Source organism: Cryptomeria japonica, unplaced genomic scaffold (genome assembly GCF_030272615.1).
Source record: "Cryptomeria japonica unplaced genomic scaffold, Sugi_1.0 HiC_scaffold_287, whole genome shotgun sequence".
NCBI classification, from domain to species: Eukaryota; Viridiplantae; Streptophyta; class Pinopsida; order Cupressales; family Cupressaceae; genus Cryptomeria; species Cryptomeria japonica.
In genome coordinates this window covers 170,283-192,933 of record NW_026729109.1, presented here as the reverse complement: position 1 = coordinate 192,933, position 22,651 = coordinate 170,283, and the positions used below count along the sequence as shown (strand labels likewise).

The window sequence follows — 22,651 nt, the reverse complement described above, 5'->3', positions numbered from 1 at the left end:
GACGGTTCTCGTTCACTCTCGCTATTTTGCGGGGTATAAAGAGTGAGCACCTTACCCTTGCGAAATAGCGCGGGCCGTCGGATCATCTCTGAAGTTGATCGGCGTTTAATCCTCTGAAAAGGCTCTCAGGAGGGGTGGGCCCGCTGACATATCATGAACACCTGGCATCCAGTCACCTTTGGAGTTGATTTGTCACTCTATCATTTGCCAAAAGGAAACCACAGGGCTTCAATAAATTATTAACAGCTGTACCTGCCAGGTCATCTCCACTTGCGACCTAACTCACCTCTGGGACCTGCCTTTCAGCCTTTAATCCTGACCAGCTGACTGTTGTGACTTGTGCCATGTGCCACCATTTTACTTGTTGTCAACAACCAGCTGGACTGTCTATGTGGCATGCCATGTGGTTTTCGCAACTTTGCTATTTTTAAACTACGCGCAACTTTTCCCAGCGAAATAGCGCGAGCCATGGATTAATCCGCGAGATGCGCACTGGTTACTAGGCCCGACAACTTTAGAAGAAAAAAACACAAGGCATAAATTTTTCGATTAATCAACATAACCGCCTAGGCAAACAACAAGGGGGGACACATCCTACGACCCCATGACCCATTACTTAAGTGAATAAAGTAATGGAAGATTAGAAACCAGAATGTTTTAAAACAAATACGATAGGATCTAAAATCAAAAACCCTTAAACCCTTAAAGGCTAGAACAAAGCTGAAGCATTTGGAATTACACCCTATTCAAAAAATTCAACATACCATAGCCAATCATAAGAAAAGAAAAACCCAATTTTAATCAGTGATAACAGAAGGATCTATAATCAGCAACCATCTCATTAATCTTTTCAAGCCCCTCAAAGTTGTTGTTCATGGCTTCTTCACTAATGTCGACAAGATTCTTGAGATTTTTCTTAATCTCAGCCATTGAATATTCCACCCTATCAATCCTTTGTTAATGGTTACATTTCATTACCTCAACATTCTGAGATAGTTTTTGAGTCATGATCATGAGTTTTTCCAGCTTGCTGGGTTCAAGGGAAGCAGTGAAAATGTCAATTATTTTTTTAACCCCCATCTTGAGGGTGTCGATTTCTCACTCGACCCACTTCTAGCAGCGCTCCTCGCTTCTGGTGGCTTCCATGACAAGATTCATCAGACTACCATCTTTCCCCTGATTATCTTTCTGGACATTGATAGGGATGTCCAATTTAATCCCTTGGTCCATAATCTTCGAGCTGTGATCCTTTGCCACCAGCTTTTTCTTTTTGGTGAGGGGTTCAGCCTTGGAGATTAGCTTGTTGTTGGATTTGTATTTACTAGCTACCCATATGGGGGGTTCTTGTTGTTGAGCATCTCAGGAGTGACCATCTTTTCATTTTTCGTCTACAGGTTCATATTTAAGGTCATCAACAGGAACCCCATTATCGTCCAGGTCCATCTCCGAATCAGAGACGTCTTGGACTGCCATTTGCAGATCAATCTCGGCAAGCAGAGGAAAAATTTCAAGGGATTTGGTGTGTTCCATGATAAGGACGATAAGTCCCTCATGCAGAACAGGGTTGTTAGGGTTTTCCAGGTGCTTTTCCAGGCTATTCTCAAGGGAGGAGGCAAGATAGTAGGGAACAGAGATAATTTTACCATGGTGAAAAAAATTTTAAATAGTGAAATGGTAGGAGAAGATACTTGCATACTTGCCATCAAGGGTGATATATCTCATTATAAACTCTTCCATGTCAGCCCATGGGGCCATGAGGTCTTTTCTATTATAGCCACCATCAGCCATCTTGGTGACTTTGGAGCGCTCCTTGTCTTTTTCAAAGAAACTCGATAAGTCCTCCTCCCCAATTTTTCTATCCCTGTAAAACCTTCTTCTAGTCGTAGCCAGACCAGTGACCATCACCACCAAAGTTTCATCAATCTGATATTCGGCACCATAAGCCCTGAGACTCCCTTTTTTCCATCCATTTACAAAGGCATCAGTAATTAGAGGAGAGGGGCCATGAAGTCGGTCTAGGTAGGGGACAAGACCACCATCGACGACTTCCTACCAGACATCTTTATTCTTTTTCCACTTCTTGAAAGTAGAGGGCTCTTGTCTGTTCTTATCCCCTCCCATTATGCTCCTAGTCGCCAGATAATAGGAGATCACTATCACCAACCAGTTACAGAAAATGGGCCACACCCAAAGGATATCAAAACAATAGTAGAAAAACCACACAAGGAGATAGGAAAACCAGTCGCTGAGGAGGTTTCTAGACTTTAGATTAGGGAAAACCATAAAGAGTCATTTCCCTATCAACTCAGTCATATCATGGTGAGGGATCATTGATTAATGTAGTAATCGTTACCAGCCAGATCGCACAGATTTTCGGGGAAAGTGTCTCTGCTACACCACCAGTTGGTTGCACGTATCCCATCGCTAGATTGGCCAGTGGATTCATTGCCTTAATGCCTTCTCGGTATATGTGCAAGATTTGTAAATATGTCAGATCATTAATAATATTTCCGCAGTCCTTGATCAAGCTGACAATCGTCCAGCTAGGATCCAAGCGACCACTCAAACAGTTGATAGTGTTTAGTGAGTTGTACTCTAGCCACACTTTAGTAAACCCCTCTCTTTTAGCCATGTGTAGCCTAATGTGGGAAACACTGGCTTCCGTGTAGTGGTTATTCTAGCTGCCCAGGGGGAGCGCCACCATGGAAACCAATAGACTAGAGTGATTCCTAGCCACTCCCCTGCACCCGGCTCGCCCAGGATTTCCTTTAGCCACCCCATCCACATTGGTTTTGATCCTGCCCATAGGGGGAGGATGCCATGCCACATTTTGTCTGCACTGCTTGGTTTTGTGGACTGGGTTGGCAATGTTCCAATCAATTTTCCACCGATTGATAGTATCCCAATCTTCTTGGAGAGTAGGAAGGCGGGAGTCACTCTTTCGGCGGGGGCAGGCATGGAGAAAGTTCTCTTTTATAGAATTGTGTATTCTAACAACCACAAAAAAAGGAGGAGTTTCCAAGTCCCTAAAAACTCTATTATTTCTTTCTTTCTAGATGCCCCAGGCAATATGAGGAAGAGATAAATTCCAAAGAGCACCTAAGGCCTGATTATCAGAAGGGCATTTCCATTCAAACCACATTTGCTGAGTAGAAACAGGGAAGACCGAGGCAATGTTCCAAATGATAAGGAAGTGATTCCAGATATCTTTGGCATAGGCGCAATGCAGTAGAAGATGACTAGCATCTTCCTCCACCTCTTTACAGAGAAAACATTTGTTAGAGAGAGGAATACCTCTTCTGCAAAGATTATCGATGGTAGAGATCTTGCCCTGCATAAACAACCAGAAAAAGATGTTAATTATAGGAATTAGGAGTTTGTTCCAGATACATGCCCAATAGGGGGGAAGAAGGATCTAGAGATGAACTTATAGGCATCATCAACTTTGAACTTCCTTGAAGAGGAGAAGTTCTAGAATGCTTTATCCATCCCTTGAGAGCAAGGGATGTGGATGCATTTCAACCAAGGCTGCATAGGTCTTAGATCATTATCAACAGAAGAGAGGTCCAACCATTCTCCATTTTTAATGTAATCAACCACCCAGGCGCCAATTTTTCTGAGGCATAATTCTTTGTAGGGGGAAGCCCAAACAGAGTCTGATAAGGGGCCCTCACCGGTCCACCAATCATCCCAAAACCTGATTCTGGTACCATTACCTAGCATCCATCTACAACCATGCAAGATAACTTTGGAGGAGCCAAAGAAATTTCTCTAGAAATCAGAAACTGTGTTGGGGAGCTCATAAGTTTCCGTAGTGTATTGGATATCAGGGATGTGGTACTTAAGTTTGAATATATCAGTCCATTCATTAGTCTCCTTAAGACATCTCCATGGTTTCTTAGACATCAGGGCTTTATTGAAGTCTCTCAAATTTTGGATATCTAGACCTCCCATGAGTTTGGACAAGCAGACTTGATTCCAGGCCACAAGGTGTAATCTATTTTTGGATTCAGTTCTAGTCGATATTTTTTTTTTTTGAATTCTTTCCAATTTATCTACAATTTTGGCTAGTTTTTTGAAAAGACTCATAGCATAAACTAGAAGGCTCTGAAGAGAGGCTTTGAGAAGTTGGAGTTTATTAGCTTGGCTTAACAAGGCACCTTTCCATCCAGCCAGTTTGTTTTAGAATTTGTCTATAAGATTCACCCAAAAATATTCAAAAGTCGGGCCCTGACAGAGTGGAAGGCCCAGATAGGAATCAAGCAAAGTTCCAATTTTGCAGCCAATAATCGAGGCAATATTAACTTTCCTATGCTCGGGGGTGTTAAAGAAGAAGATGGAGCTTTTAGGCAGGCTAATTTTTTGCCCCGAGCCATGTTCATATATATTAAGAGTCGTTTTTAAGTTCTTGGCTTCTTTGATCGAACCTTCCCCCATCAAGAGAGTGTCATCAACAAATTGCTGGTGAGAGCAAGTGGGGGCCTGAGAGGAGGGCCGAAGGCCCATAATATTTCCATTTCTGACCTCCCTCTGAATTATTCTTCTAAGAGATTCACTCATTAGAATGAAAAGGAAAGGAGATAGAGGACCCCCTTGTCGAATGCCCCTAGACCCAAAGAAAAAACCGGAGGTAGATCCATTATTCAAGACAAAGAATTTTGGGGTGGAAACACATTGCTCAATAATTTGGATGAAGTTATCTCTGAATCCAAAGGACCTTAGGATTCTGAGGAGGAAGCACCAATTAACTGTATCAAAAGCTTTTAGCAGGTCAATTTTTTGGAGAAAACCCAGTTTTTTGTTAATAGAAAGGGAGTGGATGTTCTCATGAACCACAATAGTAGAATCTAGGATCCACCTCCTGGGCACAAACCCATTTTTATGTTTAGAGATTAAAGAGGGGATGATAAGCTTAAGCCTGAGTAGAAGAATCTTGGTAAAAAATTTATAAATAGAGTTGCAAAGGCTAATAGGTCTAAAATCCAGAAAAGAGAAGGCGTCAAGTTTCTCTGGGATGAGAACCAGGAATGAGGCATTCATCTCCTTCAAGAGAGAGCGGGATCCAAAAAATTCTTGAGCAGCAATGACCACATCAGAGCATATAATTTGCCAAAATTTTTGAAATAAAAAAAGAGAGAAGCCATCAGGTCTGAGGACCTTGTTACCTCCAAAAGAATAAACACCATTGTGAACTTCTTCAGGGGATAGGATTCTGGTAAGATCCAAATTCATGTCCCTAGAGATGAGGGAGGGAATTTCCTGCAAGATTTCAATCTAAGTTGAAGGATCCAGAGGATCATCCACATAAAGGAGATTGGGGAAGAAATTGATGGCTTCCTGACAAATCTCATCATGCTTCACAACCCATCTCTGCCCAATCTGAATTTTGTTTATTCTATTGGTAGCCCTATGCTTAAAAGTTGTCATATGGAAGAACTTAGTGTTTTTGTCACCGCTTTTGAGCCCTAAGGGTCTAGATCTCTACTTCCAAAATTCTTCTTCTTTGGAGATAATATCATGTAATTTGGTCAAAATATCAATTTCTTTATTCGAGACATCAATATCAAACCCGTAAGCTTGGATATGCTCTTGAACCTTCGCAAGTTCTAGTTTGAGCTTCTCTTTAGCTTTGAAGATGTTGCCAAAAGTGGATTTATTCCAGTGTTGGATATTAGACTTAACATTGGAAAGCTTTTTGGCTATACGAAACATAGCCATTCCCTGGATATCAATATTCCACCACTCCAAAATTTTATCTTAGATTTTTGGGGCCATGAGCCACATTTTCTCAAATCTGAAGGGGTACACCTTTCTGCCAGACAATGGAGAGACTGAGAGGCAGATGGCGAAGTGATCTGATTCAACACGGGCTAAGGCATTGAGTCTGCGGGATGCCAGCTGGATCCAATCTGGGGAAATAAGATCGCTATCAAGATTGACTTGAATAAGATCCTCCCCACTGCATCTATTGGACTAGGTGAATTTAGCCCCAATAAGATCAAGATCTCGGAAATAGTTTCCTTATATAGTTCTAAAAACTAATATTATTTTGGGAGAAGAATGTTCAAACGTTGAATTGTGAGTGAAATAAAATAGATAAGATGAATGCAGATGCACGCACAGAGATACAAGCATAATGGAAAATTTAGAATGATGAATAAGACGTAAACCATGACATTACTAGCAAGTGCATTGAACGATGCAACAAGCTAAAGTGAAGAATAATAAAATTTGTTTTAGTTGAACAATGAAAGTGTTAGAGTTTCAAGCATATCTGAAGCAAATATGAACTAACAATTATATGCAGATTTAAATATAAAAGATAAAGAAATAAAATAGGACATAGATAACATAGAGATTTAACGTGGTTCACCCAGAATGGGTTACATCCACCATACACAGCCGTCCAATCTTTCTTATTATCCAGCAAAAATAGTACATCAACCTTATAATGCCTTAAGCATCCCAGCCGCTTACCCCGGCGAGGATATGTGCTGAGTGTACAGTACTTTGCTAATCAGTCACCATATTTCAACAATCTCCCACTTGGAGACTGATCAGGCTCCACACCGAACAATCTCCCACTTGGAGATTGATACTACATGACACCACTATACATGTAACATCCGCTAGATAAAACACTAGGACTCGACTGGTATAAATTCCACAATTATCAATCAAGAAAACCAACAGAAACTGATGAAGAAATCAGCTTCTCCTGTGGAACTGCCTTTGTGAACATATCGATAGGATTCTCACTTGTGTGAATCTTCTCAAGCCGTAACTGACCCTCCTCCAAAATAGTTCGGATGAAGTGGTACCTGAGCTAAATGTGCTTTGTCCTTGAATGAAAAGCAGAGTTCTTCACAAGATGAATGGCACTCTGGCTATCAGTATACAATGGGCTATCCTCTTGTGTCTGACCCAATTCCTCCAGAAAACATTGCAACCAAATCATCTCCTTGCTGGCTTCTGTAGCAGCAACATACTCAGCTTCAGTGGTTGAAAGTGCAACAACCTTTTGCAGCCTAGAAATCCAACTGACTACAGTTCCCCCTATAGTAAAAACATACCCTGTAGTACTCCTCCATGAATCAATATCACCTGCCAGATCAGAGTCAACAAATCCACTCAGAGAAGCATTAGATCCTTTGAAACATAATGCCTTTGAAACTTAATGCCTTCGTAGTAGTTCCTTTCAAATACCGAAGAATCCATTTCACAGCATTCCAATGTTCCATACCCGGATTACTCATAAACCTGCTCACAACTCCCACTGCATGTGCAATATCTGGCCTTGTGCATACCATTGCATACATCAAACTGCCAACAGCTGATGAATACGGGATGTTAGACATTTTATTAACCTCTTCCTGTGCCTTTAGGGCACATCTCCTTAGTCAATTTGAAATGACTAGCCAAAGGTGTACTAATTGCTTTTGCATCCTGCATGTTAAATCTTTTCAACACCTTCTTTATATACTCACTTTGGGACAAATTCAAGGTTCTATTTTTCTTGTCCCATGTAATCCTCATACCAAAAATTTACTTAGCTGCACCCAAATCCTTCATAGCAAATGACCTGGCTAATTTCTGTTTAAGATCATTTATATGTTGCATGTTAGACCCAGCAACAAGCATGTCATCAACATAAAGCAATAAGATAATATAAATGCCATTATCAAATCTCTTAAAATATACACAATGATCAGAATGACATCTATGATAACCGTGTTCAGCCATGAAATTATCAAATTTTAAATACCATTGTTGGGGTGCTTGCTTTAGGCCATACAGACTTTTCTTCAACCTGCACACCAAGTTCTTCTTACCTTTGACCTCATATCACTGTGGTTGCAACATGCAAATTTCCTCCTCCAAATCTCCATGGAGAAAAGCTATTTTGACATCCAATTGTTCAAGATGTAAATCATCTACAGCCACAAGACTAAGTACAGTTCTAATTGATGTCATTTTTACAACTCGAGAAAATATTTCATCATAATCTATACCCTTTTTTTGGGCAAAACCTTTTACCACAAGTCTAGCCTTATATCTTTTCTGACCTCCTTCCTCCTCCTTCAGTTGATAAACCCATTTGTTAGGCAAGGCTCTTTTTTCTACAAGTAAAGGGACTAAGTCCCAAGTCTTATTTTTCATCAAGGAGTCCATCTCCTCTTTCATGCCTAGCTCCCACTGTTGTTTGGTATCTACTTGCATTGCTTCTTCATATTCTTCTGGTTCACCAGAATTAATTAATAATATAGAATACAAAGAAGGAGAAAATCTTTCAGGGGGTCTACTTGACCTCGTAGAATATCTAACACTTGCAGGAGTTTGTGGAACATTCTGTTGTTGCTGAGCATTAGGTACCTGTGGCATTTCATTTTCAAGAATCTCATCCAACACCACATATCCTTGCTTGTCTTGTTCATGCTTCTTTTCCTGCATCTGTTCTTTATACATAACCTTCTCATTGAATATAACATCTCTACTTCTAGTTATTTTCTTATTTTCAAAATCCCATAACTGATAGCCATATTCATCTATCCCATATCTAATGAAGGTACATTTCTAAGATTTGGCATCAAGCTTGGCTCTGTTTTCTTTATCAACATGGACAAAAGCTTCACAACCAAAGGTTTTCATAAAAGAATAATTTACCTTTTTACCAGTCCATGCCTCCTCTAGAATACCACCATCCAAAGGGGTTGAAGGTCCTCTATTTATAAAATAGACAACAGTATGTACAGCATCTGCCCAAAAATGTAAGGGCAATCTAGCATGCAATCTCATGCTCCTTGTGCATTCCATGATAGTCATATTCATTCTCTCTAACACACCATTTTCCTGTGGAGCTCCTGGAACTGTCTTCTTCTTTCTAATCCCATTTAACGAGCAATAATCTTGAAATACCTTGCTGCAATACTCACCTCCATTATCAGATCTGAGATACTTCAACCTTTTTCCTGTCTCATTCTCAACTAAAGCTTTCCATTTCTTAAAAGTTTCAAAAACATCTGATTTTTGCTTTAAGAAATATACCCATGTTTTTCTAGTTGAGTCATCAATAAAAATAACATAATAACAAGAGCCACCAAGAGATGATACCTGAGCTGGTCCCCATACATCTGAATGCACAAGCTCTAACTTCTCACTCTTCTTCTCTTATCCAACCTTGAGAAATTTGACTCTTTTTTGTTTGCCATAAACATAGTTTTCACAGAACTCTAAATCTATCTTCTTTAGTCCTGGCAATAGATTTTTGGAGTGAAGGATTTTCATCCCTTTCTCACTCATGTGCCCAAGCCTATGGTGCCACATTATCGAATTTGTTCTTACAACATCTATTGTTGTTGTCCCTATAGTAACTTTATCTGTAGCAGCTAAGGTAGAGTAAGTGTCACCAGTACACAAATATAATGTGCCTACCTTCACACCTTTAGCTATTACTAATGATCCTTTACTAACCTTCTAGATACTGTCTGAGAAGGTAACTATGCAACCTTCACTACCTAGTTGCCCTGCAGAAATTAAATTTCTTCTTAAGTTAGGAACATGTCTTACCTCCTGTAGCAACCACTCATTACCATTCTGCAACTTGATCTTTATCTTTCCTTTTCCAACAATTTGATAGGGCTCATCATCACCCAAATATACTTGTCCAAAATCACCTTGAACATAATCTAGAAAATATTTTCTATGGGGTGTAGCATGAAATGAAGCCCCAAAATGTATTACCCAGGAATCATTAACATTATCCAAACATAAGATTAAAGCATCTTGTAAAGTATTGCTTGCAATATTAGCTTCCTTACTGTCATTTTCATTTTTGTCTCCTTCTTTGTTTTTCCGAGACCAACAGTCTTTCTTTCGATGACCAAGCTTTCCGCAGTACCATCAATCTTTCTTTCCTCTAGATTGAGAGCGTCCTTTCTTTGACTTCACTCGCGACTTCTCATTCCCAGGGCCTTTCCCTCTTTCCTTTGATCTTCCTCTATTCTCCACATTCAAAACACTACTTGATGATGTTGGAGTCTCACCTGTGCTTTTCCTTCGCATTTCCTCGCTTAGGATAACACCAAAAATATCATCAAATACAAAAGTATTTTTACCAGAGACAGAGTTACTTACAGCCATAACCAAGCTATTCCAGCTTTCTGGCAAAGAACATAAAATTAAGAGAGCCCTAACCTCTTCTGCAAAGGTAATTTTTACCAAAGACAGTTGACTAGTAATTGTATTAAATTCATTTAAGTGCTCTGCTACAGATCCTCCCTCACTCATTTTCAAATTAAACAAACACTTCATAAGAAATACCTTATTCGAAGCCGAGGGTTTCTCATACAACTTTGCCAATGTCACCATCAAATCTACAGTCATTTTTGCTTCTGCTATATTGAATGCTACAGACGGTGCAAGGCACAATCAAATGGATCCCAGTGCCTTTCTATCTAAAATGTCCCACTCTTCATCTGACATTGTGGTCGCTTTCTTTGCCTTTCCTTCCAATGGCCACCACAAATCCTTTTGATACAAGTAATCCTCCATCTGCCTTTTCCATAACTGATAGTTCTAGTCGTTAAAATTTTTGACCTTGAACTTGGAATCCTCCATTGCCCCCACTCAAATCTGAGAGTCCTACTAATTTACAGAAAACCTTGCTCTGATACCAATTGTTAGAGTTTCAAGCAGATCCGAAGCAAACATGAACTAACAATTATATGCAGATTTAAATACAAAAGATAAAGAAATAAAATAGGGCACAAATAAAACAAATATTTAACATGGTTCACCCAGAATGGGTTACATCCACCATACACAGCCGTCCAATCTTTCTTATTATCTAGCAAAATAAGTACATGAACCTTACAATGCCTTAAGCATTCCAGCCACTTATAACATGCGTTTTTAGGGCAAAAACAAAGTCGGCCTTTTTAGGGTTTTTCTTATAATGTCGATTTTCATCAAAAAATACCCAAAAAACATTTTCTCGGGGGCTCCCACCCTCGAACCCCTACTTTTCTCAGGGGCTGCCACCCCCGAACCCCTTCCTGGGGCCCGGCCTAGCCCAGGACCCGACGAGGATACGTGCTGAGTGTACAGTACTTTGCTGATGAGTCACCACATTTCAACAATCTCCCACTTGGAGACTGATCAGGCTCTACACCGAATAGAAAGGAGTAAGATAGTTAAGGACTCAAACAACAACATTGGGCACTTTGAATTAGGCAACTAAGAATTTCCCATCATACTCCTCGTACATGGAGTTTAAAAGAATAAATCTATTTTTATAGTTGAATTGGGTGGGGAGGGAGAAAACAATTGGAATGGGGAGACCATCTTTATGGTAAGTTAAAAAGGGATAAAAAGTTAATGATGGAAATTTGAAAGATTTGAAGAGAATTCTCATAATACCACCAATTCCATAAATCATGCCAATTCAAGAACTAAACCAAACTCACATTCCTAGCATTAATAGGAATAAGAAACTAAGTTTAATTATGATAAACCAGCTGCTGAAGATCCTTATATCCTTATATTTATTGAAAGGCAAAGATCGCAAAAATGATATGAATTCAAAATGACTTTTTGATCTTTATGAACTCAAGTAAGCAAATAATAGATCATCCAATATAAATGAGACTATTGAGATAAATATAATTCACATACAAAATATATCATAACAATATAAAATGTGTTAATTCAGTGGAATTTACTTATCTTCTAGCATCTAGTTAAAAATAAATTGTAAGAGGTGAATATGAGAGTTAGATTCACACCAAAATGAATCCAACAAGAGAAGTCATCTACATCCTTCTAATACAATTTATATTAAATTAAGTGACTTCTAAATATTTATTATTCAATATGAAAAAGGTATAACTATGCAAGCATATGACGATAAATACATTTTTTTTACTCATCAAAATCTCACAATTCTTTGACTTCCACATTTTGGCATGGCCTAAAATTGAAGATGTTTTATCCTTTTATAAATATTCTAATGAATCGTTGATTCTCAATACCCTAAACCAATATTTTCTACATGTAGGAATTTAATAAATTGAAGTTAAGAAATAGGGCTTATGCATATCCTTTAAAAAATTAAAAATAAAATTTGAAGGTCGAATTATCACTATATTGGAAGAATCATATTTAAATGTATTTAGAAAATTTCTATCACATAAGAAAAATATTTGTAGAAATAAATCATGCAGAAAAAAATAGAGATTGAGTAAACAAACACACTTTCAATGTGATACCACACATTAAAAATAAAATCTATTTATAATATGGGGCACCAAAATAAACTTAAAATATGCATATGAACATTTTAAAATTATAACTTCCTATATCTATTCATTGTTGGACAAGGTAAGGGAGTTTGGTTTCATTCATTATGATAATTATAATAAAAAAAATTTTTGGATTAGATATCATAAAGTCATTACATATCATCAGCCACATCAAGGTACTGTAGGAGGGTGCATACACAAAAAATATACAGTTTACTGAGCACCTCCACTTATGGGAAGATGATTACAATAATTACATCATAATTATACGAGCAAAAAAGACCAAAATAGAGAGTTCTAAAGGACTATGCAAAAGATATTTCAGATTCTGGTGCAAATTTGTCTCCCAATGGAGGGATCTAGGCCACCCAGCCCATGATTCCATCTTGCCATACTTCCACATGGCCATCAAGTACATCCTTCTTGTGGGGGTGTGAGGTGCGTTCATGAAACAAGTCAGCTTCCTCCCCAGAGATCTCGATGTGTAGGTGTCTACGGTCCATCTGTCTCATGAAGGCCATGAGTGCTTGCTCAAATACTGTCTTTCCTGGTTCATCTCTCTCCCATGTGTTAATAAAAGTTTTGAAATAAATAGTGTAATTTATGTATAATTACTATGTAAATAAGATTGGATTTGAATCTCTAACCTTTAATTTATTTGTGTATGCATCAACAAATTTAGTTACATGAATAATTATATCCTTTAATTTTATGGACTATATTTATGTAAAAGTAAAATATTTTAATTATTTTTAAATTAACCATGCCTAATATAAATACATGCATAATGAACCATAAATGTAAGTGGTAGTTCCAAAACATACTAATACAATTTGGAGAGAAGAATGTTCGAATATGATTTACATATGTCATTAAAAATACTTTAAAAATTAGAGAGAGAAAATAACACAATATTTCATTATTAAGAAAAATTAAAATTGAACTAAATTCATCCAATCAAAAAAATAATACTAATAAGAAAGTTAATAAAGAGATTATTCACATTGTAACAAATAATCTGATTTATACAAAATAATAGGAATTTCATCTTTTAATTTATATAAATTTGAGTAATGATATTTATTGTTATTGTAATTAATATGTATCTCAAAGTGAGGATAAAATGTAATGATGAAAATTACATATATTGCATTTATTTCTCTTATTTTAAATTTGTTTCTTTCATTAATGCGTAACAGATATATTTTTACACTAAAAGTTAATACATTCCATGAATGTAATTTGATTTTGCATCCACAAATCTAAATTGATTTGATTTCTACACATTTGTATGAATCATATTTTATCCTCATTTACCCATTTGTTTATATTGGTATGAATCATATATTGCATGTTGTCTATGTCTCCCTTAGTGGCAACGCTAGTTCCAGCAGACTTCCAAATACATAAGAGTGATAAATCTGAGTTCCAAATACATAAGAGTGATAAATCATAAACCCATGCAAATAGAAAAAAGCTTATGACACAAGGAAACATCCTCTGCAAAAGAGACTGTTTTCATTCTAAACCGCATGCATTTTCACATACATTAAAAAAATATATACAATTACCATAAAAATACGAGGAAAAATATGGTGGCAAACTGGGACAAACTAAAACATTGCATACAAGGAGTGCATCTCAGGAACAAAACCTATTAAATAAGCTGTATTGCATAGATTAGGTGTGGGCTGCAGCATTTCGGCAAGGCGGGACACCGATACAACGCACCTTTTCTTAAGCTTGGGACTATGGTCATGTTTATGCTTGTCATGATACAAAGCATCTGCAGAGAGCAACCTTTTTTCTAGTTTTTTTTGGGTTCTTGTTAAGACATAACCTCTAACCCTTTATATTAGTCCACGAAAAAGGTCGGAAAGAAGTCAGTTTCTTACATTAACTACCGAATACCTGCACATCCTCGTACTATTATTGAATTCAATTAATTTACATTATTAATCTAATAATATTTATTTCTTTGTAAATCTACAAGAAGGTAGGTGGTTTATTATATATATATATAAGTTTAGATTATTTTATCTACTTGAGAATTATCGAATTTAGAAGATTATATATTTTTTATAATATTATTGTATATATTATATTAATTCTCCTAGTAAAAACAATTCAAATGGGAGGCCATCTTTATGGTAAGTTAAAGGGAATAAAAAGTTAATGTGGAAAACTGTTGGTAATGTTAATGTGGAAATCTTAGATGAGATCACTAATATATGTATTTCATAAGAATTCATTGACTCTAATCTAGGAAGAAAGCTATTATTGCTAAATTGTATGTATATGGTATCTATGGAATAGAATCTAGTACATGGATAGAGCAAAAATGGATGGGTGTGAATTTGGAGGTGATTTTCTTGGTATGAGGTTTTTATATATATTCTTTTAGTTGGAATTTGAGAAAGATAATGTGTTTAAGGGAGGTCCTTGGTTTATGTAGAAGGTGAATCTACAAGTCAAAGTATGGTCTTTAATCTTTGACTCACACAAGAAATTTGAAAGATGTGCTTATTTAGAAATCTTAACATCGAATTACAATGTTGAGATTTCCAAATGATCATATCTATTAATAACTTCAAAATTGCAAAGTTATCCTCATAATACCAAAAACCAAATAAATCATGCCAACCCATTAACCAAACAAAATCACATTCCTAACATGAATTAGGAAGAAAAAATTAAAACCGATCATGATAAATCAACTACAAAATATTCTTCTATTTATTGAAAGGCAAAGACCCCCAAAATGATACAAATTCAAAATGACTTATTCATCATTATGAACTCAAGTAAGATAGCCCTCAAATACTACATCATTAAATATAAAAGAGATTATTGAGATAAATATCATTCACATAGTAAAGAAAATAATTCTACATACTTTCAAATAACAATTTCTATTAAATTAGGTGACTCCTAAATATTAATCCTTCAATGTAAATAATGCATAACTTTTCAAGCATACCAAAATAAACACATTTTGTGTGCTCATCAAAGTATCACAATCCTTTGACTTCTACATCTCGCATGTTTAGTGTTCTACATTATTTCTAATGTCAATTTCTATTATATTGACTCCCAAATATTAATCTATCATTGTGACAAATACATAAGTATACAAGCATATGGAGATAAACACATGTTGTGTGCTCATTAAAGTATCACAATCTTTTGACTTCCACATCTCACATAGATTCTAATGAATTTTTCATTCTCAATACCCTAAACCAATATTCTATATATGTAGAAAAAAATCAGAAAGAAAAAAAAGAAGATATTAAGTAAGGAAACACACTATTAATGTGATACCACCCTAATATATTACAATTAAAATCTATTTATATAAAGGTGCACCAAAATAAGTTTAAAATATTCATATAAACAGTTTAATATTATAACTTCCTATATCTTTTCATTGTTGGACAAGGTAAGGGAGTTTGGTTTTATTCATTATGATAATTATAATATAGAAATCCAAATAAATAATATAATTTTTAGATAATGGTTATGTAAGTAAAATAGGATTTGAATCTACTACATTTGTTTAATTTTTTTATATACCAACAAATCTAGTTATAATTATACCATTTAATACTATGCATTATATTTACTTAAAAGTAAAATATTTTAATCCATTTTAAATTAACCATGCCTGATATAAATACATGAATGACCAACATAAATCTATATTTAATGATCATAAATGCAAAGAGCTAGTCACCTCTTAAATATATTATACTAACAAGAAAGTGAAAAGAGATATTCCATATTGTAACAAATAATCCGATTTATACAAAATAATCAGAATTTCATATTTTAATTTATATATATGAATAATGACATCCTAAAGAAGAAGTTGATTTGATATGTGAACCAATTTCATTGAAGAAAAACCACTTCAATTTAATTCAAGGCTAAAATTTCTAATCCCATAAAACAATAGTGGCCTAGAACAAAATGAGGAGGGAATGTAAATAAAAATTAACCTTGTTGTTGAAGAGCCAACATGTTACAACTTATTAGATAAAACATTATTAAATATGATAATAATTGAAAGGAGCTTGTAAATTATTTTATTTGTTTTATTTTGATATTTATTGTTATTTTACAAAATCGTTCGCCATGAGCATTCCCATTGAATTCATGAAAAGAAATGTTGAAGTTCTCTTGCAGAAGTATTTTTATTATAAATAGCTTTGCACATTCCTTCCAGTTTAAGTTTATATCATCAAATTAACCTTCACCTTCACCTTTATTTTTGGTGTGGCCATGACATGCTAAGGTCATGTGTGTGACCTAGTCTTGTTAGCTATCTTCAACATACATAAAGAATTTTATGTGTTTAGAAACAATATCTAATTGATGTAGCAGGTTCTATGGATGCTTGACATTGGTGAGCATGTTTCAATCTCATATCCTTACAATATAAATTAGCAATAGTTAAAAATGCTTTCTATTTTTCTGCAAGAAAAAGTTTTAGTCACTAGATAAACACAGAGCCTCCAAAAACTAAAAAGCTTATGATTTTGTGACAGATGATCAGAAAAGGAATTCATGTGTATAATTTCAATATCCTGAAACTGTGAGCTTGCACATGTTTATCAGTCAAAGTTGAAATTTGCAAAACTTGTTTGTACATGGATTACTATGTAATACATACTGAAGACTGCCTTACAACAAATATGAAAATTTAGATATTAATCAATTTTAAGAAATTTACAAGTTCTAAGAAATGTTTTAGATTTATAGAGAAATTAAGATGTTTTGTTTAAATGAAATCCATGATTTCCATTTTGAAAATTATAGGCTACCCAAAGAAAGAAAAAAAAATTATATAGGAAAATGTAATCTATGGAAAAATTTAATCTCTTTGATTTTGGTATAAAAAGAGAGATAGCTATATATGTAGACAATAAAACTATATGTACATAATCCACCATTAACCATTATAGAGTGATTTCATTTAATTCTCTAAAATGTTATGTATGACACTTGAATGCTAAGAATGGGTGATACTATAAGATGTTTTTGATAAGTGCCCTAGGATTTGTCATTGATTGTGACATCATAAGACCAAATTCAAATATTTTCAATACATTTCACAAAATTATGTTCTATTGATTTAATCTGTTTGATTTGCATTCCGATTGATTCATTATTTCTTCTTGATTATTTTCCTCACATTGTTGCACGCCTTTAAATGCCTCATTTGTCACACAACCATGATGGCATTTTGTTTTTAGAGTATTCTTCCCATGAGTATCAATCTCCATGGGTTGTGATCTGTCCACAACAAATGGATCAGAGTTCCCAACCACAACTTCACCTGTAGAAAATAAACATTTCTGAGAATTTCAATACAATTGTGCTTCTAATTCTAAATATAAAAAATAAAAGGATTAGAAGTGGCATGGTGCAAAGCTTAATTCCACCTTGATCAGGATCATTATTCTTCTTTGAGCGCTTCAAGACCTCGTAACTTTGAGATACATTCATATTAGGTTGAACGTTGCGCAAGCATTCATTTGCTCTTGCAATATGAACTGGTTGAGCAACAAGATTTTAAGGAAAATTTATAGTCGAATCCTCTGACCTGCAAGTTGGCCCACCCTAAGCAGCAATTTTATCACAAAAGGCAACTAGTGTAGGATCCATTTGAGAAAGCATGCCAAGAACCTGATTATGCGTAAGACAATGATTGGAAAAGTGAACAATAAATGCTTACTACTTGACATAAAACATTTGAACTTAAATTACTGTATGTCTCTCTTAGCACATTTAACCATACCGCATCCCTTAGTGCATATGCTATGTTGACAGTTTGAGCTCCATTGTAATAATCACCATTATATGCCTGTTATGTAGAACTAATGACAGTTACTATTAGGAATGAATGGAAAACAAATTTGTGTTCAACCCCATAAAGTTGCTAGGATCATAGGCATGCCCATTCACGCTTACTTTTGCATTGGCTGGAATTAGTTCCACATCTTGCAGTAATGCTGAGCATGTGAAGTAACACCTGTTATCCACATGCTGCATTAAAGTAGTGATATCCATTGAATTTTGAACTATTGAATAATTGTAAGGAGCGTCTTCATCCATGAGAGGGTAATGGAAGATAGTGAACCATTTTTCATATAGAAGTCTGCACATTAGATTTGGATACATATAAGCACTCAAAATTAATTTTCACTTGGTAAATACATCCTCAACAAAAGAATCAGATAATGATTGATGCATCACTACAAAACCTACTGCAGACATCCCAAAGACACATTCAGGGTCATCGAATAGCATGCTCCTCTACTTCTGCCTTGGCACGTAGCTCAGTTTCACTTGGTCCTCTTGCTGCTTTTGGTACCTTTGTAAGTTCAGGATTAGAAACATTCTTTTTAGGAGGAATTACCACTTGTTGATCAGGGATAGTAAGAACAACATCAACCAGTTGCGAGATGAATCTACACCTGTCATTCGAACCTGGTTTTTCTACTTGGTTACTGCTCATAATGCAAAAGAATGTAATCCAATTAGATCAGCTCTTATTAATCTCTGGCACCCAGGTTTAATATTAAGGATTCTATGAATTAATCTGCTAGAAAAACTAGGATCTATTGGATTCATTTGTAGGAAAATGCCATTGGTGTCTCAGGATTTTACCTTCTATTATAGTAAATCAAAAAAAAAATTGTAATGCATTCAAGGTGTACTAGATACGATCAAATTCATGTACACTCAATTCAATGACAAATTCAATTTATAAAGAGTCAAAAGCTAATGAGGTACTTGGTACACAATACTTTACAGAATGGATTCACATGCATAAGCATAATCTTCAAAAAAATAAGTAGGAAAAATACAAAAAGTAAAACAATGATGCCCTTGATACATACATATAGCGACAAACAAACAAGGATGCAACTTCTCCATCCAATTCGTCAGAGAGTACAGAGGAGGTTGCAAGAAGCAATAAAGGAAGGTATGATGGCAATCCTTCCAATATAGCTAGTAGAACAACTCTTAGATGATCGTGGGCCTATGAAGCTTAGTGAAACAATCAAAATCAAATATGTAGACATTTTAGGAAGCTTTAGCAATAAAAAAAATATGATTTCAAATATTGCATAGAACATTAAAGGTATCAAGTGTATTAATGTAATGATATACACAATGTCTCCCACCAAAGTTGAAGTTGAGGCAGATACAAGATAGAAGGAGTAGTCATCCTTGCTTCTCCCACAATGTGTACTAATGCTTCCTTAGGGGTCCATGCACTTGGGTCAAACAAAAGTGATGGAAGTCCAAGACAATGCACAGTGAACCTCTCTAATTCATGTAAAACTGCAAGGCCAATGTGATCTTGGCAAGAAAAGTACAAATATAGTATCCTTAAAAAATTTAGCCAGCTTACAAGCCAGCCAATTCAAAAGTTTTTAAAAACAGACTCATTTTATAGACGTGTAAACATCTATGAAAGCATTTTCTAACCGTACCCAACTAGCACCCTCCTTCTCACAAAGTAGAAGTCTTGGTCTGTAAACAAATGAAATGGAAGAACCATAGGGAAATCCAAGTAACTTGGCAAGATTGAAAGAACAGTCATTCAATGAATTTTTTTAATCACCCTTGGCCACTATGTAGAAGATCTCAAAAATATAATCACTGATTATTTTTAAATGTCCTTGTAAGCATTGAGCTATTACTGGGGACAATGACCTTGACTATATTGTTGCACCTCTATTGTAGTAGGACTAATAGCGGACTAGATTCCAAGAAATCATGCTTCTCTACCTTCATAGAATCCAAATCTATGACAAACTTATCATCACTAGTGTATACTTGAGGATATTTCTCACGAAAAGCATTAATGGCAGCTTCTATGCACGAAGCTTTTAAATCAGCACCACAAGACCCCACACAAGTTGCTTCTACTTCCATTCTTAATTCCTCTGATAAATGATTCTTTCACTTTCTTCTGTGGATCTTTAATATCTCAGCTCATGCTTTACAATTGGGTAAGGAAAATACAAATTCATTATCAAATCGACCAGGCCAGCGCAGAGCTCCATCAATAACATCAATCTTGTTTTTCACTCCAATAAGAACTACTTGACATATAGAGTTTAGACCATCCATTAGAGAAAGAAGTGTAGATACAATAGAATTATGAATTTGTTCATGTTTACTAGACCTCGCTAGGGCAAGACCATCTATTTCATCAAAAAATATTATGGATGGTTGGTTCCTTTGCATTTCTTCAAAAAGTAATTTCAGTTGCCGCTCAACTTCCCTAACCCACTTGCTCAACACATCAGCTCCCTTTCGCATTTAAAAGTTTATTTTTTGTCCTACCTTTCAAGCTACACATGCTAAAGCCCTTGCAATCAACATTTTTCCAGTTCTTGGAGAACCACACAATAAGATTCGCCTTGGAGGAGAGATGTGATATTTTGCAAAGAAATCGGGATAGAGATGAGGGAAAAATCCCATTTCTTTCAATGCATCAACGTGGATAGATAGCCCTCCAATATTATCAAAACTCACTGTTTCATCACCCTGCAAGGGTTGAATGCTAGCTCCACCTTTTGAACTAGTCTCAGTAGGTTGTGTAGCTACACCTCCATAACCAAACGTATCACCTTGGTGTCCCCATCCAGATGCTGCAACTTTCAAACCCCATGTAGCTGCGTTGCTCTTACTTGGTTCTGACCTTAATTCTTTTTCTGCATATCTTCTTGATCATTTGATCTTTGATCTTTCCTACATTATTGTTGAATGATCAAGTTTAGTCAAAACAAATTTATAGATTTTGAACATTGAAATTATGATGCAGCATTTACGAGCAGAAGGCAAGCCATCAATGGGGCATTCATTGCATTCACATCATGATACTACACTTAAGAATCTTGTGGATAATGATATTGTTCCTTGACATCAAGTTGCAACACTACCATCCATTTTGAGTACACCCATAAAGCTTTTCTTAAGCTTTAATCCGAAATTTTTTTATACATTCTAAACATTGAAATTATAATTTGTAATTTTTATTTATATTAAAACTTAAACTTGATATCCAATGAACTATCTTTTTTATCCATGGTGTGTAATGAACACATTTTGAGCTCTACAATATTTTTCTAAAATTTAGTAGTATGCATGTTTTTCAAAAATATTTTTACAAATTTATTTATTATTCTTAAATAAATAAATTTATTATTCCCTATTCTTCTAAAGGTCTTCAATTAATTAATTCCTCTAAATTCTTATCTTCAGAAAATTTGGTGAGTTTTTGAAATTTGAACTTCTTTGGGTTTGCTAAGTCTTTGAATTTTTTTTGGGTTTGTCAAACTTTTTTCTAGTCCAAGTTTTTCAACTATGCTACTAAGTAAACTAGCAACTTAGTGACATATAAGTAATATGCCAGAATGCACTGTATTCTACCCAAACTAAAATCTACACCCAATTCAGAACAAATAGCCAAGATTTTTTTCTTCATTCTTCTTCATTATTCCAGAATTTGACCTTGGATGTTAAGGACCACATTTCCTTGATTCTATATTAATTGCCTCACCAATATCTTTCATCTGGAACCACCATCCCAGGACATTATGGGCAAATTCACTTGTCGATATATAATTCAAGAACTTGTAATAAAGTCCACCACTAACAAAGAATTTGGTTTACATTTATATGATTTCTTTCTTCATTTGGCTACAAACACTGCATTGGTAGCAACAATATTAACATGTCTTTACAATAATATCAACTGAAGTTGTTAAGACTTAAGAATATAACAGTGAATGCCCCTGGAGCAAGAGATTAGTCTACCCTATGTAAAGCTGAAAAATGTTATATATCTTGCAAACTTCAAGTTCATGGACAATCAGATAACTTCATAGACATCTAAACAAAAATATTAGGAGGACAACTCCTATACTAGATCACCACTAAACAAGATATCAGTTTTTTAACATCGCCACCAAACAAGACACCATTTTGATGTATGAGAGTACACTAATGCAAGAAATCTACTACATGATTATTTTTTACATTTACCTTATGTTGCTTTGAACTATACAACCCTACCCCCTCCAAATTCAAAAATAAGACCTCAGTTATACTCCATAACAAAACCTAAGCCATTGCAAAAATTAAAACCATCAACGGAACTGTAGAGTACAAGTTGGAGCAATCACCAAAAGGCAAGTGTTCAATTCTTGTGGGTTTAGGTCTCCAGTGATAAACCCAAGCGAATTGAAAATTGGATATAGTGAGAATTATACATTCTCTTCGTATTAAAATAAAAAAATGGAAGGGGTTTTCGCATACACTATAAC

The 22,651-nt window shown here is 35.4% G+C and overlaps 1 pseudogene; it reads right to left on the bottom strand.

Moving 5' to 3' along the window:
* Positions 1-1,377: 1,377 nt before the first annotated feature.
* Positions 1,378-21,272, bottom strand: LOC131870097 (ATPase family AAA domain-containing protein At1g05910-like; annotated as a pseudogene).
* Between the last annotated feature and the right edge of the window lie 1,379 nt (positions 21,273-22,651).